Source organism: Odontesthes bonariensis, chromosome 10 (assembly GCF_027942865.1).
Source record: "Odontesthes bonariensis isolate fOdoBon6 chromosome 10, fOdoBon6.hap1, whole genome shotgun sequence".
Lineage (NCBI taxonomy): Eukaryota > Metazoa > Chordata > Actinopteri > Atheriniformes > Atherinopsidae > Odontesthes > Odontesthes bonariensis.
The window spans coordinates 9392249-9410506 of NC_134515.1; the positions used below are offsets into that span (position 1 = coordinate 9392249).

General features: G+C 46.3%; 1 protein-coding gene across 3 annotated transcripts in view; it reads left to right on the forward strand.

Moving 5' to 3' along the window:
• The first annotated feature begins 16060 nt into the window (after positions 1–16060).
• Positions 16061–18258, forward strand: part of flna (filamin A, alpha (actin binding protein 280)) — a 54436-nt gene continuing 52238 nt past the window's right edge. For all 3 annotated transcript variants that reach the window (XM_075476153.1, XM_075476154.1, XM_075476155.1), the window contains exon 1: positions 16061–16339. The gene's annotated coding sequence lies outside the window, so the exon portion shown is untranslated. The remainder of the gene's footprint in view (positions 16340–18258) is intronic.

The window sequence follows — 18258 nt, forward strand, 5'->3', positions numbered from 1 at the left end:
TATACTCCGTCTCCTCAAAGATTAGTGGAAGTGAACCAATCTAAACCGTCTCTGAAACTTTGTTTAGGTATGTGATGCCCAACCATTTGTGGAAAAAGCATTTTTATTGCTGAAATGAAAAAACACAAAGAAACTTTTTTCCTTAGCTTTTTTAAAGGGCCAATCATCCAGTAAACTTTCTCATGCATTGTTCACTATTTCATATCTGTCTCATTCTCATGACACCACCTTTCTTTTCTCTATTCTACTCATCCATTATTCCTTTCTCTCCATCCCTCCCTCCCTCCATCCATCTCCCATTCATCCTACCTTTTCCTTTCTCTCATACATCCATGGCTCTGTAAACATTTCATGCTGTTTGGGCTTCAGTGTTCTGTTTCCCCTTCAGGTGCTTGAATCGTCTTCAGTCTCGGTCTGTGTTTGGATTCTGTTTATTGGGCTATGTGGCTGATTTGGAACATGTGAGGACCTGAACTGTGCCTCCAACCTTAGTAACATTTTCATCGCTTTGAGGACCCGTTTGCCTCAACAGGAAGTTCTTCCTTCCTGGTTTATACACTGCAGTTATGATCAATATTCTTGGTGTTATATATTGAAAGGATCTTGACTTTTACTTGCTCCACAGCACCGCTTTATTGTGTCCTCCTCCTCCTCCTCCTCCTCCGACTATTGTTGCTTTTAATTTCTGGAAATGTGCAGCCCAATCCAGGCCCTGACCCTGTCTCATATTTTAGATTTTAAAGAGAGAACTGGTCTCGGTTTTATCTCTTTGAATCAATCTAGATCTCCTTTGAGGTCAGAAAGAGCCTTGTTGCTGCCACTGTTTCGTCTGTGCTCAATGTAATTTATATGCATGTTTCTCCACAATGACATGTCCTAGATACAGTCTACTCTGGAGGTTCATTACAGACTTTAGTACTCTCGCTCATCATTGAAAGTTGTATTCTCAGGATGAATGCTCTGCCTTGTCCTGGAGTAGTCTCAAACACAAAACTATTCTTGGCCTTTTTTTATCCTACAGATCTCTGTCTTCCAAAAAAGCATGGAAAGTTGTCATCTTTCCTCTTAACTTCCTTTAACTGCACATGGAGCCCATACTGAGTTGGGTAAAAAGAAGTTTAAATATGCTGCCTCTACACTTGAAATAAGCTTAATGAAATGATCGATCATTGTTGCCCCTGTTTATAATGACTGTTGCGATGACCTGGCAGCTTAACAGTCTGATGCCTTTTCTTTTGGATGTTTATCTTTTTGATGGCTCTAAATTTTGCATAGGCAAGGTGTCGCCAAACGCCAAACGCCCTCCCAAAGCCCAGTCATAGATTACCACAATTCATTGATCCCTTAAAGAAAAGGGGCATTTTAGTGGTGGGGCCAGCGGAGGTAATTTGGATTGGCTATAATATCCTATTATTCACTTTTCCTTTCCTTTACTTCCCCTTCAGGTTTCATTTAGGGGTTCTGTTGTTTATGACCTCCTGAGACGGAACCCCTCAGTCTCCTTCTCCCAAGTCACCATCACATGGAAGTGAAGATGAGCCTCACAAGAGGATATTCATTTTCATCCATACTGTTGCTTCCAGTTTTCATTCATATTACGCAATACTTTGACTCTTCATTAAACCTGTTATCTCACTTTGTTGGGGTGTGTTCCCTGCTGGGGAAGATAACATTTGCCTGAACAGTTGTGATATGTTTGAGTTTCAGATTCATCTAGTCCCTGTAGAATAGATCTTTTGCTCTGAGAAGCTTCGCTTTCCCGTCAGAATTCTGTCCCGATTCTCCAATTTCACTCCAAACACACTTAAAGGGACACTATGTAATAAATTAAGTCATTTATTAGCTCAAATCAACATATTCATTCATAAGTTAGTCCTCATTGGTGTAAAATGATCTCTGTCAAAAATCTCACTTATCCTCCTGAGTGAAGAATAATTAGTCTGTATCTACATAGAGCAGGTAAGCTCTATGGAGGCTGCCATGTCCTTCCGGTCTATGAAAAATGACGAAGTGCCGAGAGGGACATAAAGCACTTCGAATCGCGATTTCCCCACCAGGCCTACAAGCAGAAATGACGTCATTGTGACGTCATTTCCGCCAAATGGCTTATTACAGCCGCTAATGCTAAATAGTGTCACGACCTGAGACACAGTTCTGATGGACTCAATTGCACAACTCAGTGAGGTAATCCAAAAGGTATTTATTTCCAGAATAGAGAACCAAAGACGCTCCGAAGAGGATGACAAAATAATGCAAACTAGAATGAAGTAACGCTGGACTTAAACTTGGTGAGGGACAGAACAAGACGAACTGACAACCAGACAAAGGGAGACAAAGACTATTTGAACATGAGGTAAGGGGACACAGGTGGAACCAATCAGGGGCGGGGTTGACAATCACAATGGGGGGAAAGCACACAAAGGGAGGAAGTCAGGATCTGAAACAAGAGGGGAAAATGTGAATACAAAATAAAACAGGAAGTGCATGACAGAACTGGACATGAGTGACTTGACGAAACTAAAACCTACAGGACCCACACATGAAACTAAACAAGACATGACATAACATAAACATGATTAACAAATATGACGAGACATAACAGTACCCCCCCTTCTATGGCCGACTCCTGACGGCCCAGGAGCCCCCGAGTGGCGTGCATTAAAGTCCTGGATCAGACCCTTGTCCACAATGAAGCGTGAAGGGACCCATGAACGTTCCTCTGGGCCATAGCCCTCCCAGTCTACCAAAAACTGCTTCCCACGGCCACGGTTGCGAACCGCCAAGAGCTTCCTGACAGTATACACAGGACCGCCACCGATAATCCGAGGGGGCGGAGGAGGAGGGGCGGCCGGCATCAGAGCTGAAATTACGAATGAATTTCCTATAAAAATTAGCGAACCCCAAGAACTGCTGTACCTTTTTCCTGCTGTCCGGAGTTGGCCAATTGGTCACAGCACTGACTTTAGCTGGATCCATCTGTAACCGGTTGGCTGTGACAATGTAACCCAGGAAACTGACTGTGGCTGCATGAAAGTCACACTTTTCAGCTTTGACATAGAGCTGGTTCTCCAACAGCTTCTGGAGGACTTGACGAACCTGAACCACATGTGACTCCATATCTGATGAGAAAATCAAAATATCGTCGAGGTACACAAACACAAAAATGTTCAAAAATTCTCTCAAAACATGATTCACAAATGTCTGGAAAACAGCTGGAGCATTGCATAATCCAAAAGGCATGACAAGGTACTCATAATGACCATTAGGGGTGTTAAAGCCCGTCTTCCACTCATCTCCATCTCTTATCCTGATGAGGTGATAAGCATTCCTGAGGTCTAGCTTGGTGAAGACAGTGGCCTTTTGGAGCAGTTCAAAGGCAGATGTAATTAATGGGAGGGGGTAACGGTTCTTTACTGTAATGTCGTTTAGATGGCTATAGTCAATGCATGGCCTGAGTGAACCATCTTTCTTACCCACAAAAAAGAAACCTGCACCAGCAGGAGAGGAGGACGGACGGATTATTCCGGCCTTCAGTGATGAGGTGAGGTACTCGTCCATGGCCGCTCTTTCCGGTCCAGAAATGGGGTAGAGACGCCCCTTGGGGATGGGCGCGCCAGGTAACAAGTCAATGGGACAGTCGAAAGGTCGATGAGGAGGAAGTGACATGGCCTTTGTTTTGTTAAAGACTTCCTTTAAGTCATAATAGCATGAAGGTATCTTCGATAAGTCTGGATAGTCTGAGTCGATGCCCCTGCTGAATTCATTTCCTGGAATCTCAGGAAAATCAGTCTGCTTCATTTGAGTCTCTTTACATGTGTGTGCACAGTCTCCTCCCCACCCCTTAATTTCTCCTGAGCGCCAGTCAATGTGAGGGTTGTGTTTTTTAAGCCAAGGGAACCCTAAAATCAATGGATGTTGCGCTGAGTCAAACAAATGGAACTGCATAACCTCAGTGTGGTCGTCTTTTAATGTCACCTGAATAGGTTCAGTACAATGGGTCACTCTAAACAGTAGGCGGCCATCCAAGGCACTAGCTGTTACTGGATGGGTCAAAGGAACAGTCTTAACATGGTTCTGTCGAGCTAGACTCCAGTCCATAAGACTTTCGTCTGCCCCAGAGTCAATTAAAACCCCATGAGTAACTGTCCGATTGTTCATGGAGAGTTTTACCTGAGTCAGTTGACGAGGAGGAAAGGCTGAGGCAAGCTTGCTCACCAGCGCCCTCCTCATGGCTGGTGAGCTCGACCTTTTCCCGGACAGGTGGCGAGTAGATGGCCTAGCTGTCCACAGTAGAAGCAGCACCCCTCTCTCAGACGACGCTGTTTCTCTTCTGCAGTAATCTTGGTCCTCCCCAGCTGCATTGGCTCCTGGGGAGGCTGCATTTTTCCCGAACCCGCCTGCATGGGAGAAAAGGTAGCTCTTGCAGGTTGGGTTCCGGTCATGTAACCCCCGTGGCCGGAAGGTTGAACTGCAGTCCGACGCCGCTCTCGCTCCCTTTCTCTGAGTCTGTTGTCCACCCGAATAGCCATGGCAATGATGGCTTCTAGGTCCTGGGGGAGCTCTAAGGGAGCTAGATGATCCTTTATGGGCTCAGAAAGTCCACTCACAAAAGCATCTATTAGAGCAGGTGAGTTCCACCCACTATCTGCAGCCACAGTGCGGAACTCAATGGCATAATCAATTACTTGGTGCTGACGCTGTTTGATCTGCATGAGAGCCCGTGAAGCCTCTCTGGCAGGTGAGGAGTGATCAAATATTTGGCTTAAACTCTCTTGGAAAACTGTGAGTGACTGACAGATATTAGAGTTTCTGGACCATTCCGCTGTGGCCCAAGTAGCGGCTCTGCCCGTTAAATGGGAGACTATGAAGGCCACCTTAGCCCGGTCTGACTCGAAGGCTGCCGGGTGGTGCTTAAAGTGCAGGTCGCACTGGACTAGAAAAGTTCTACAGTCACCTGAGTCACCAGAGAACTTCTCTGGAGGGGCCAAACGCAAGGTCATGGGAGAAACCGGGCCCGTGGCTGATGCCGGAGCTGGAGTCGCCACCGGTGGTGTCGTCGCTGGGGGTGCCGTTCTTAGGTGCGACAGGACTTGGTGGAGTTGGTTAGCCAGGTGATTCACTTGGTTCGTGACGGATGATTGAAACTCCTCCTGACGCTTGGAGAGTTCCTGCACACCACGGCTGACAGAGCTTAGTTGTGTCTCGTGATCATGGATCTTGGTGCCCTGTGCGGAGAGGGCATATTGGAGGGTTTTTGAGTCTGCTGAGTCCATAGTTTGGTCAGTTCGTTCTGTCACGACCTGAGACACAGTTCTGATGGACTCAATTGCACAACTCAGTGAGGTAATCCAAAAGGTATTTATTTCCAGAATAGAGAACCAAAGACGCTCCGAAGAGGATGACAAAATAATGCAAACTAGAATGAAGTAACGCTGGACTTAAACTTGGTGAGGGACAGAACAAGACGAACTGACAACCAGACAAAGGGAGACAAAGACTATTTGAACATGAGGTAAGGGGACACAGGTGGAACCAATCAGGGGCGGGGTTGACAATCACAATGGGGGGAAAGCACACAAAGGGAGGAAGTCAGGATCTGAAACAAGAGGGGAAAATGTGAATACAAAATAAAACAGGAAGTGCATGACAGAACTGGACATGAGTGACTTGACGAAACTAAAACCTACAGGACCCACACATGAAACTAAACAAGACATGACATAACATAAACATGATTAACAAATATGACGAGACATAACAAATAGATTTTATTCCTTGGCACATATGTCTTTGTGTTCATTAGCTTTCTTTTTGTAAGTGCATCATCTTCTTCTTTTTATTATTATTCCTATGCTCCCCCTGGATATCTTCTTTTTGGCGTTATGCTCACATTTGTAAACTGTTATTTTGTTGATTTACTAATAAAGTTTAAAAAAAAAAAGCTAAATAGATTTTATCTCGTAAATTATCCCACTAATAATGGATTGATTGTTACCAAACTTCTGCCGTAGTACACATAGGCTCTTAACTCACAAAACGAGGCATTAGAAAGTTTGTAAGTTTACCGGGAGTTTATTTACCGCTGCTAATGCTCCTATTGCTAACACAGGCTAATGCTAACGCTGCGTCGACGTCACTTCCGGTAACTCCCGGAATATGACTAATTGCATTGCTTGCACACCAAAGGAGATGTTATGTTATCTGACATGTTATCTGTCATCTGTATTTATAGTGTTGTTGTATGTGTGTTATATAATCCTTTGTACTGTGTGTCTTGATTTCTTTTTGTTTGTATGGACCTTGAGTCTGAAGCTATAGCTTCTTGAATCTTGACACATTCCGCTTGCCGTAGTTCAAGAAGTTGCAGCGCACATTTGAAAACGTGAGGCGCTAGAGAGCAAATTCATTCAACTTTGCAAAATAAAATTGCACCACTAGATGGGGGAAGAAATTACATAGTGTCCCTTTAATGTCTTCATCTGCAGCTATTACTTTCATCTCTTCTCTATGTTACTATTTACTCCTTAAGACTATTTTTTTCAGGGTACATTTCCTTAAAACCATACGACCCTTTCCACTGATGGTCTTTTAGGAATGCATAGAAATAAAACAGATTTTGATTTTTGAATCACATCTTTATCACGTTTGGAAAAGATTTATTAGATTGGGGATTGAAAATGTTCTTTGTTTATTCTGTATCTGCAGGTTACAAGTTTGAGGGCGGGCTGCATGGTGGTGCGATGGTTAGCACCGTCACCTCACAGCAAAAGGGTTCCTGGCTTTGCATGTTCTCCCCTTGTATGCGTGGGTACTCCAGCTTCCTCCCACTGCCCAAAACATGCATGTTAGGTTAATTAATGACTCTAAATTGACCTTAGGAGTGAGTCAGTGGGGTTACATGGCACTGAAAGGATCAGATAATTGGCTAAATTACAATAAGAATGAGTTGAGCAAGGGTAATTATCCTTGAATATATGGCAGTGAATGAATCGGATCAGAGGCACAAAGCATGTCATACTCCGATACGATAGTTGGCGCTGGACCCATTTCAACTATTGCTAATAGAGCCACTTCCTGTTGAACCCTTCAACACCAACAACAGCTGCAAACTCAGGCATTCGAGAAAATGGTGCATGTTAAGTGCATGTAGACACCTTAATCTGACAAAAATTGGGTCGAATCGAGTTACTCGCGATTGGATTAAGATAACTCGGTTGAAAGTCAAATTAAACCTGCTTGTAGATGGTGAAGCACGTGGTGAATTGGACTTTGCGTTCTGCGCATGCTCCAGATTTTTTCCCAGGGTCGTGACCCGGAAGTCTGAAGAGATGATATTTCTGTTGTAGTTGCCGTCAGAAAGAAAAACAACGCGATGGAGAATGCGCCGTTGTGCATCGCGTTTGTGTAATAAGCAGCTCATCACAGACCAAATGTGGAGGGACGCAGCTTCATCTTGCTCTGCGTTCTCCATTTTTTCGAAAGCCTGAGTTTTCTTGTTGAAGGGGTCAACAGGAAGTGGCTCTATTAGCAATAGTTCAAATGGATACAGCTCCACCCATCGTATCGCAGTATGACATGCTTTGTGCCTCTGATCCGATTCATTCACCGCCATATATCCAAGGATAATTACCCTTGCTCAACTCATTCTTATTGTAATTTAACCAATAATCTGGTCCTTTCAGTGCCATGTAACCCCACTGAGTGTGAGCGTGGATGGTTGTTTGTCCCCGTGTGGCCCTGTGATAGACTGGCGATCTGTCCAGGGTGTAGCCCGCCTCTTGCCCGGTGACAGCTGGAATAGGCTCCAGCGCCCCCGTGACCCGAGCGACGGATTAAGCGGGCATAGAAGATGAATGAATGGAAGTTTGAGGGCTTGGATTTGACTGAAACTTGCCATTTGTTTTGAGATCGAATGGTTTTTGGTGCTTGACACATAAAAAATGATCATCTGCACACATCTCTGGAGTTACAAAACACAAACCAGAAAAAGCTGATGGTAGACAGATGATGAACAGGCCCTGTAGACCAGGTGGAGTCACGTCACTGTTTTCTGTTTAGTCACTTTGCTTTGCCTTCGGCTACGACCAGCTGGGTTTACTGTACTTCGCACACTGACTCACACACACAATATTAACACATATGCTAGGTCCGTGAGTACAACCATGATTTCATCTCCATGCTGGTTGAAGAAGCAGACAACCACATAACATTTAGCTAGATAATGTATCATGTGGGAGTACAAACTCATTCACAATTTCCATTAAAACACTCACACATTGAATGTGTTCTTACAGAGTCCCTGAAGGAAACCCCTGTTGGAGATAATAAGACATTTTCCATGACATACATACATGCAGCACAGAAAACCACACACATTTTACTTATACACACATCATACACAGACTCGCGAACATCTCATTATCCCTGCAGTTGTGACGTTTTGAGCGTGTGACTCAGCCGTCGGCAGACATCAAAGCCTGCTGCTCTGAGTCAGCGTGATTACTCTGTTTTACGACTTAAGATCCACACAGTAGTTCACTGTCCTTGTGGTAAGAGCTGATACGACATACTAGGTGTGTTAAGGAGTGCGAGTGCAAGTGCTGGAGCCTTAAAGTGGTGAACGCTGTAATCAAACTGTCTGTGTGTCATGTTTTTTTTTTTACTGTTCATTGTGTATCGTTTTGAACTCTTCTGTATTGTGTACATTCAATCACGGATTTCAGTTCTGATGATGCATATTTACATCTAACCATATTCGAAGCCTACGGGGCTTGAATGGCAAAGAGCTAAACCTGATGTTTAAAGGGTGAAACCCTCTTAGGACAAAACTACAGTGGCTGGTCCAACTACCGGGCTGTTTTATCTGCATGCTGTCATAAGTCAGCTACCATCAGTGTTTTTTGGCTGATCAAACAGCCATAATTCACAACCCCTCCGGTATTTAGAAATACCTTCCCTTGGATCATGCCTTTGACATGTTTTCCAATTATAATAATTAAATCCACAATGATAATACTAATTATAATAGTTATGATAATTCTGTACAAAGATTAGATGTGTTGACCACCACAGACACGTGCTGAAAACTGATCGGTTTATTGTTTATTATTGGTGTATCTCTGCTGCTTTCAACATAGTTGGTTACTTAAACATATTGTCACACCCATGGACTCACGTTTTTAGTTTCATGTTTTAGGTTATGTTTGTGTGTCACTCCATGTTTAGTTTTTGCCATTTTAGTTTCCCTGCACTCTGTTTATCAGTTTCACTCACTTCACCTGTGTTTTTTCCCTCAGCTGCACTCACTCCCCAATCACTCTCACTCCCTATTTAGTTTCCTGCCTCCCCTTTCAGTTTTGCAGGATCTTTGTTTAGTGTCAAGTTTCAAAATCCACGCTAAGGTTCCTACGTCCCATGAGTTCCACGTTTTTCTAAGATAAGTATTTATTCCATGCCATGTTCTTTTGTTTTGTTTATAGCTCCGTTTTTCTCCGGCTCTGCCGCGTTTTATGTTGTTACTTTGTTTTTTATTAATAAATCTTCCTTGTTTTTGTAAGTCCGCATCCGTGTCCTACCTTCCCACCTTCACCCCCCAACCCCGAAACCTGACAGAAAGATCCCGCCAAAAAATTGACGCGGCGGACTACTCAGCCTTCTGGGAGCTGGCTGGGGACTTCTGGTGCCTCTCAGGATCGAGCTGCACCTCCTGGGAGAAACTGAACTCTGCCAATGATCTAATTGACTTTTTTTTACAAAAGCAGGTCCTCCGGCACATGTCAGGAGTGACGCACATCTGGGCAGAGGTGAGGTGTGTACAGCGCGCTGCTATGCTGGAGATCTTTGGCATGGAGCCACAGAAGGTAGCTGCGCTGTACACATCCTCCCTCACCACTCCAGCATCCCAGTCCACGGCCCCAGCCGTCCCAGAGCTGGCCCCGGCCCCGGCCCCAGCCGTCCCAGAGCTGGCCCCGGCCCCGGCCCCGGCCCCGGCCCCAGCCGTCCCAGAGCTGGCCCCGGCCCCGGCCCCAGCCGTCCCAGAGCTGACCCCGGCCCCGGCCCCGGCCGTCCCAGAGCTGGCCCCGGCGCTGGCCCCGGCCCCGGCCGTCCCAGAGCTGGCCCCGGCGCTGGCCCCGGCCCCGGCCGTCCCAGAGCTGGCCCCGGCGCTGGCCCCGGCCCCGGCCGTCCCAGAGCTGGCCCCGGCCATCCCAGAGCTGGCCCCGGCCCCGGCCGTTCCAGAGGCTTTAGGGCCTGACCACGAGGCCACAGGGCCTGACCACGAGGCCACAGGGCCTGACCACGACCACGAGGCCTCCGGGCCTGACCACGACCACGAGGCCTCCGGGCCTGACCCCGACCAAGAGGCCGCTGGGCCTGACCACGAGGCGGCAGAGCCCGACAAAGCCTCAGAGCCCATGGGGCCCCAGCCCATGGACTCACCGGTTCGAGCCCCTCCCTCCCACCCCCAGACTTTGGGGATGTCTGGGATCCATCCCTTGAAGGGGGGGCTCCCCCCCCGTCGGAGGTCCGGCCGACTGTGGGACGGTGCCCGGCTCCTCCTCCTGCTGCGCCGACGGGGGTCTGGGTGCCATCCAGACCACCGCCTGCTGCCACGTCATCGGGGGTCCGGGCGTCCGCCGGGCCGTGTCCTGCCGCCACGCAGAGGGAAGTCTGGGTGCCAACCAGACCACAGCCTGCTGCCACTTCATCGGGGGTCCGGGCGTCCGCCAGACCGCCGTCTCCTGCCGCCACGCCGACGGAGGTCTGGGCGTCCGCCAGACCACCGCCTGTTCCTGCTATGCCGTCTGCGGTCTGGGCGTCCGCCAGACCACCGCCTGTTCCTGCTATGCCGTCTGCGGTCTGGGCGTCCGCCAGACCACCGCCTGTTCCTGCTATGCCGTCTACGGTCTGGGCGTCCGCCAGACCACCGCCTGTTCCTGCTATGCCGTCTGCGGTCTGGGCGTCCGCCAGACCACCGCCTGTTCCTGCTATGCCGCCTGCGGTCTGGGCGTCCGCCAGACCACCGCCTGTTCCTGCTATGCCGCCTGCGGTCTGGGCGTCCGCCAGACCACCGCCTGTTCCTGCTATGCCGCCTGCGGTCTGGGCGTCCGCCAGACCACCGCCTGTTCCTGCTATGCCGCCTGCGGTCTGGGCGTCCGCCAGACCACTGCCTGTTCCTGCTATGCCGCCTGCGGTCTGGGCGTCCGCCAGACCACCGCCTGTTCCTGCTATGCCGCCTGCGGTCTGGGCGTCCGCCAGACCACTGCCTCCTGCTGCCCGAAGCCGGTACCACATACCCGTTTCTGGTCCCCAGCCTGACCGGCTTCGAGCCCCTCCCTCCCACCCTCGGATTTCTTAAGGGTTGTCTGGGATCCACCCCTTGAGGGGGGGGCTCTGTCACACCCATGGACTCACGTTTTTAGTTTCATGTTTTAGGTTATGTTTGTGTGTCACTCCATGTTTAGTTTTTGCCATTTTAGTTTCCCTGCACTCTGTTTATCAGTTTCACTCACTTCACCTGTGTTTTTTCCCTCAGCTGCACTCACTCCCCAATCACTCTCACTCCCTATTTAGTTTCCTGCCTCCCCTTTCAGTTTTGCGGGATCTTTGTTTAGTGTCAAGTTTCAAAATCCACGCTAAGGTTCCTACGTCCCATGAGTTCCACGTTTTTCTAAGATAAGTATTTATTCCATGCCATGTTCTTTTGTTTTGTTTATAGCTCCGTTTTTCTCCGGCTCTGCCGCGTTTTATGTTGTTACTTTGTTTTTTGTTAATAAATCTTCCTTGTTTTTGTAAGTCCGCATCCGTGTCCTACCTTCCCACCTTCACCCCCCAACCCCGAAACCTGACACATATTGCTTCATTGTAGCATTCAGGGAAAGCTCCTTCACTGGTTTGCCTATTACCCCCGAAACACCATCAGCCACCTTCTCTGCATCAGCCTCAAGTGGAGTACCACAAGGCTCTATTTTAGGCTCCCTTCTGTTCTCGATATGCTTGCATTGCCATCTATGTTCCGAAATCTTCTACCTTTGTTACTAAGAAGCCCATTTAAACCTGGTAATGCACACATGTTAAATTGCACATTGGTTGTAAAATCATGGTTAAAAAAAAGGCTTCCTTCTACTTAATCAGAGCAAAACTGATGTTCGGATCTTCATTCCTGCAAACTACGCCTCTTTTGATGGATCGTTAAACCACATTCCTACATGCTATCTAAAACTGATCACCAGGTTTATGATTTTATTATAAACAGGCATAAAGTGTGCCTTCGACATTCAGGCTTTCAGGCTTTGCATTCCGGCCGGTGTACAAAATAGGTACATTTAGATATTAGGAGACCAGATTTATGGCCAGATGTTAATGTCTGTGACCTAAAGATTCTTTGGTAGATCACCGAGATTCTAGTCAAGACCAACAATTTTAATCTAAGATGATATCAATTTGTTGTTCTCCCATGTTGACTGTTTTACCCTCTTCATGAGTTTTGCTCACATATGAAAGAGAAGAACAGAAAAGCTTGCATTTCCACAACAGACTAAAGGGAATAAAGCTTTACGTTTCACATTAATGGATCAATCTTTTAATTTGATTTAACAAGTTGACATTGGATTACTCACATAAAGAGTCATATGAATTAAGAAAACTGATTCTCAGACCCAGCCCCGCTGAGCAGCTTGAACGGTGATCCCAGCTGGCCTAACCCTAACCCAACCCTGGCTGGTGAGTCACTGTGCTGTCTGGCCTAACCTGCAGCACTAACAATCTAATACTGCACTTTATCCAAGGTGACACCGTGTGCTGTTGGCTAAAAGAAGACAGGGTTGGTCAAAGGAAGTTTATACAGAGCAGATAAGTGATGACAGATAGACATGAAAAATAAGTCCTTTCCTTCAATGGCCCTAAACTGTCTTGTATTTTTATGCCTCTCAGGTTCTATGGCTCGGAGTAGATCATTTTTCAAATCTGGTCTCTTAAAGTTTTTAAATTGTTATAAATAAGGTGCCGCTGGAAGATCTGAAAATATCAATAAACCCTCCCAAAAATTTTTCCAGTAGTCTTTTTCAGAAATAACAGATTTGTCTGTGTCAGCTGGTCATAAAACCCATTCCAGTCTAAATATGGGCTTTGTTTAATTTAATGAGTAAACGTTTTTTCCCTTTTTATCCCACTTTGTCATATGGGAGCCACTTTTATATGCATGTTTGAGCTCTGTTTAGTGCGAGTCAGCCTGTGACAGAGCATGGGATGCAAGTAAGGAGACATAATTGTTTAACGACTTTCAAGTGGAATTTAATGTGGTGCTTAAAGGGTCTGATCTAAGCCCAGAGGCACCATGTTTGAGTGCAGTTTTGACTTGAGCACCCGAGGATCGTCTTAAACTCCTTCATCATTTTCAGTTTAAAATATTTACCCCTTTTAGCCTGATTAACATAGACTTTCAAATCTCTTCGAGATTCTGGTCTGACCAAGACCATAACGAATACGATTCGAAATGGCCTGGTCAACCCGCCTCCCTCGGGTTGCTACTGGTTGTGGCCAGAAAAGGCTGTGCCTAAGCTTAAGCCAATCACACCACTCTTTCCTCTGACGTATGATTTAGCTACCAGCGGGGCTAACTGGTAGATTAAACTCTTACCAAAGCCAGTAGGGAGCAAGCCAGGCGAAAACGTCTTTCCTGTCAAGAAACGATTCAAGGGCTGTTCTTTGCTCGATTTTTAACGAGAATCTCCCGTCGAACACTTTCATTACAGCATCTACAGCAGTGTCAAAAGCTTGATGCTGCTCCATGTTGATATTGAATGAAGCGCTTCCGTGTACAATCCATGGGTTGAGTGGCAGTTCAACCACGTCACTACCTTGAACCCGCCTTGGTTGGCGCTGCTCAAAGTTGATTGCTTCCCGACAAAGTGGGTGGAGTTCCCATTTTTTCGGGAACTCGAATCCACCTGAATGAGCAGTTGGCCTGAGTAAGTGTAGCAGAGCCGAAGGTGTTGCGTCACTGCGAGGGCGGAGCCTGGGTATACCCCTTTAGCTTGTTGCTCAGCTGGGCTTTGACTCAATAATCTTTGACTGCTTTGTATGAAACTACTCTTTTTCTGTTTTCAGTACTTTTGCCCTTTCACACAATACCAGTCTCCACTGTTTTTCACTAATCAGTCTGCTCCTAGTCTTTATGGTATGATAGGATGACTATAAAAAGAACAAATCTGTCCATTGAAAGCTCCAGCTGAAGCCTGGCTTCACAGATAAACCCTCAAAAAATGCCACAACTGTTCCAAATTGCATTTGCTGCATAGGAATGTGTTGCGTCCAGTTGTTCATGTGACCAGAGGAGGGAAGAATTCATACGTGCAGCGTTTCAATGGTCACCTTTGTACAGCTGATCTAGTTGTAGGAGTTACAGCGACGGCCTTGAGGTTGCATGTTCAAGACCAGGTCCTGCCACCAATAGTTTAATAATTCAGAGTAGCTCGCAATGTAGAGAAAAAGCAAAAACAACTGAAAAATGTCAAAGTAAGAGCAAATATCTTTAAACACATAACTTTGTTTTATTTGCAGCATGTACAGAAAGGTAGATGAGGCTTCCTACCTATTCTAGAGTTTATATCAGAAACAGATTCCTGTAGATATAGGCCTCATAGTAATATCAGCAAGCAAAGAGAAAGAAAACTAACGCCAACTCACACTCGTCTCGTCATCATGCTGCTGTCTCACTCTGTCATTTTCCAGAGATATTACTTTGCAGACGGATGAATAATCTTCACATGAATAACTGAGCAAATGTTGTGGGCATCTGCATTCTCTGGAACATGTATAGAGCATATCTGAGCTACGATGCCTCAGTGAAAACGGCTATAAGGATCAGCACGTCGTCTTGTTTCACCACGGCTGCTGCACAGTGAAGTGGAGTCGGACTTTTGTCATTGTAATGTTAATTTTTTCCATCTATCTGTCTTCTGCTCAGTTATAAAGAAAAGAAATATGCTCGAGAGTGTGCGTGCGTGCATGTGTGTGTGTGTGTGTGTGTGTGTGTGTGTGTGTGTGTTCAGTCCAACAGAGAAGCTTTCAACAAGCTACATACACATGATGTCACTGACCGCCTGGACGCACTCACAATGGCAAACATCTGGCTCTTATTAATACACACACACAACACACACACACACATGCACAATAGAACATTATGGCTGATCCATTACCCACACAGTTTTTAGGGCGGCAGAAAGTATAGAAGAGATGTAGAAAGTAACTCTTAACTTTAAAAAAAAATAAAAGAATCTTGTCTCGGCCCACTTTTCTTGCTAAAAGTTAGCTGAGTTTCCCACTCAGTGAATCTACAGCCAGCAGATCCTTAGCTGAGCTTAACTGACAATCTCATTGGTTGTTCATGAGGAAATATTACATTGTATAGTCAAAAGAATGCCTTGCTGTCATAGACAGTCTGCAATCTCTCTTTTTTTGGGTGCACTATCACTTCGAAATCCTCATTACTGCACTTCTGCCCCCTCTCAACTCTCCATTCTTCCTCCAAACTGATGAACTGTATGAAGAGGGCATCTCAGAGGCCGAACATTCCTGTTTCCTGAGCCAATGCTCAGCTGGAGACCATTCAAGCACAAGCGCGCACACACACCTCCCAACCACATGTTGAGTCAGAGTGTGAGAGGAACACAGGGTCTCAGCGATTTACCAAAAGGGAACAGCGGCAGCTTTAAGGAGGACGTCTTCTCGGTACCATGAAAGGCGCAGCTGCGCTGTGAAAAAGGCCACAGCTCCCCTCAGTAAGCCTGAACAGTAACAGATAACAGGTACCAGAGGGGTGAACACACAAACCAGGACAGACACTGCTGAGGATCTGTTCACACACATCCTCGGGGTAGAATAAAGATGGGGGAGATGGGAGCGCTGCACGGGATGGTGACATCATACCTTTAAAATCCCAAAGGCGCGGTCATGACGTTACCCCTGTAAAAGAAAAAAGTAAGAGACAGGGGAAAAAAAGGAAGAAGAAGAGGGAGGGAGCAACACCCCCACCGCCTCTGATACTTTACCCGTTTACCAATTAAGGCTCTCACGGTGGAAGTCAGAGAGAGAAAGATAGAGGAGAGGCGGAGGTAGAAAAGACCGAAAGAGCGAGGGACTTTCTCTTTCTTTTCCTTTACGCCACCAGTACGACCGATACACCCTTTCCCCCCCACCAGGACTACGCGTGGGGAGGGAGGTCCGGGACCTCGGTGCAGCGCACACACAGATACACACCCTGACCACAGTTACTGCAGTGCAGCTGCGCGTCCTGACGGAGCGGACCAGAGACACACGCACTTCAGTCAACACGCAGGTGAGTGTCGTCCCGCCGCTGGCGCGTGGGTGTGGGTGAGACTGATGCGTCTCTGTAACGGATTTGGACTGAAATCCTCTCGGAGGTTTTAGGCAGTGTGCGCGCGCTCCTGAACGTATGTGATGCCGTTAATATGTGACAGCTCTGTGGTTGCGTTTGGAGCCGGGGAAGCGCGTGGCACAGATATCAGGGTCCGCAGCTCCAACTTAAAGAGGCACAGTGCCACACCTCGCGCGCCACTGACTTTTCTGGTCCACACGGCTGTGGCACCTCAAACATTATTATCCCATTATGGGCTAATAATGTCAGCCGTGAAACCCTTCTATCCAGCCATGATTAAACATAGAAAGCCAAAGCATGTCCGCGTTCTCCTGCGCACGAGCATACATCCTTCGGGTGTACTGTGGCAGTAGTGGGTAGAAGCATCTCCCCGGTGTTACAATTAGGGGTTCCTCACCAAATAAGGCAATACACTGACACTGACTGCTTTTTACCGGGGGCCGGAGTAGTGGCCACTTGCGCCCCCCGCCGCTGGGAGCGGGTCTCACACCGTCAGAGCAGGAGGACCACCTGGTGCATGTTCAGGATGTTTCAACAGGCGTGTAACGTATTCACCATTTCTACACCATTAGGCTAAAAGTAAAAGGCAATGAAAATGTCGCCTCCTATTATTAGAGCCAATTTATTGCTTTGATTGCTCAGATTTTTAACTAGGCAGTGGTTAAATGATTATTTATTCCGTATTAATCTACCCAAAGAATGTTTGGCTCAGATATGGCCCCTCGCCTGCAGTTTTCTTTTCCCAAAATTGGCCCTGAATGACGATGTTGACTCAGGGTGAGTTTAGCTTCCTAAAGTCAGCTCTGTCTACCAGAAATAGCCCAAATCTGCATTTTCTTTGGACCTTCGGGACAAAATGAGTCCCCGCAAAACTTGTTGGAGTTCATGTCAAAACAGGGTTATGACATGTTGGCCACATCTGGCCCATAAGACATGCAATAAACCCAGTAAGTTAAACAGTTAGGAAATAGGTTGGTTACAATGTTATACTTATAACCATAGTGGACCTATAAGCGGGATAAAGATAAACACATAAGTAGCTCAAATGTTTACTTGAGCAAGCATTCTCAGTCAGAGTCCACCCCTGTATTTATTTACTTGCAGCTCTTCTCTGATAGAAACCTGATAGGGATTGCTTATATAAAGAGGAAACAGAGCCTCACATTCTCATAATGGGACTACTTTGCCTCTTACATATAATGACTGGTTTCATCAAATTAAATTAGATTCATGTGGCATGTATGAACGGTCTCCATGGAAACCCTAGATTATGATAAACGGTAGTTCTAGAGAAATATGGCCCCCGACCTGACCCTCAACTAGTTGAGGCAGATCGTCATTCTTCCTGAATTCTTCACGACTTGAAGTTTTTTTTTAAATTATTGTTGTTGCCAAGTCCAGCTCAAAAAGAAATCTTACATCATCAGATATCTCTGAGTGTCCAGAGGATGTTGGAGTGCAACAGATGAGCGTTAGAAGTTGTGATGAAACTTATTCTGTGATGTCATTGGTTTTCTGAGCAATGAAAAGACTAAATCTAAGATACACCGATGCTTCCAAAGTGTTTCTCTCGTCATTTAAACCAAACAGCCACCAAATTAATTGCGGCTGAAACATATAAAATGTGACGTGAGATAGAGTAACTAAATGGGGAAGCATGGGAAAATGCTTTAAAGGTCATTTACGGCACAGAATCTACTCATTCATAGGCTTCTTAGCTTTTAGCTAGTTATCTGTTTACAGTATAAACAATTTAAAATTGAGCTTTTTCTCTGAGTTATATTATTAAGCAAACTCAGATCAAACTAAAATCTGATCTCAGCAGTAACTGGAGTGACAGTAGCTCTGTTTTGTGCCTG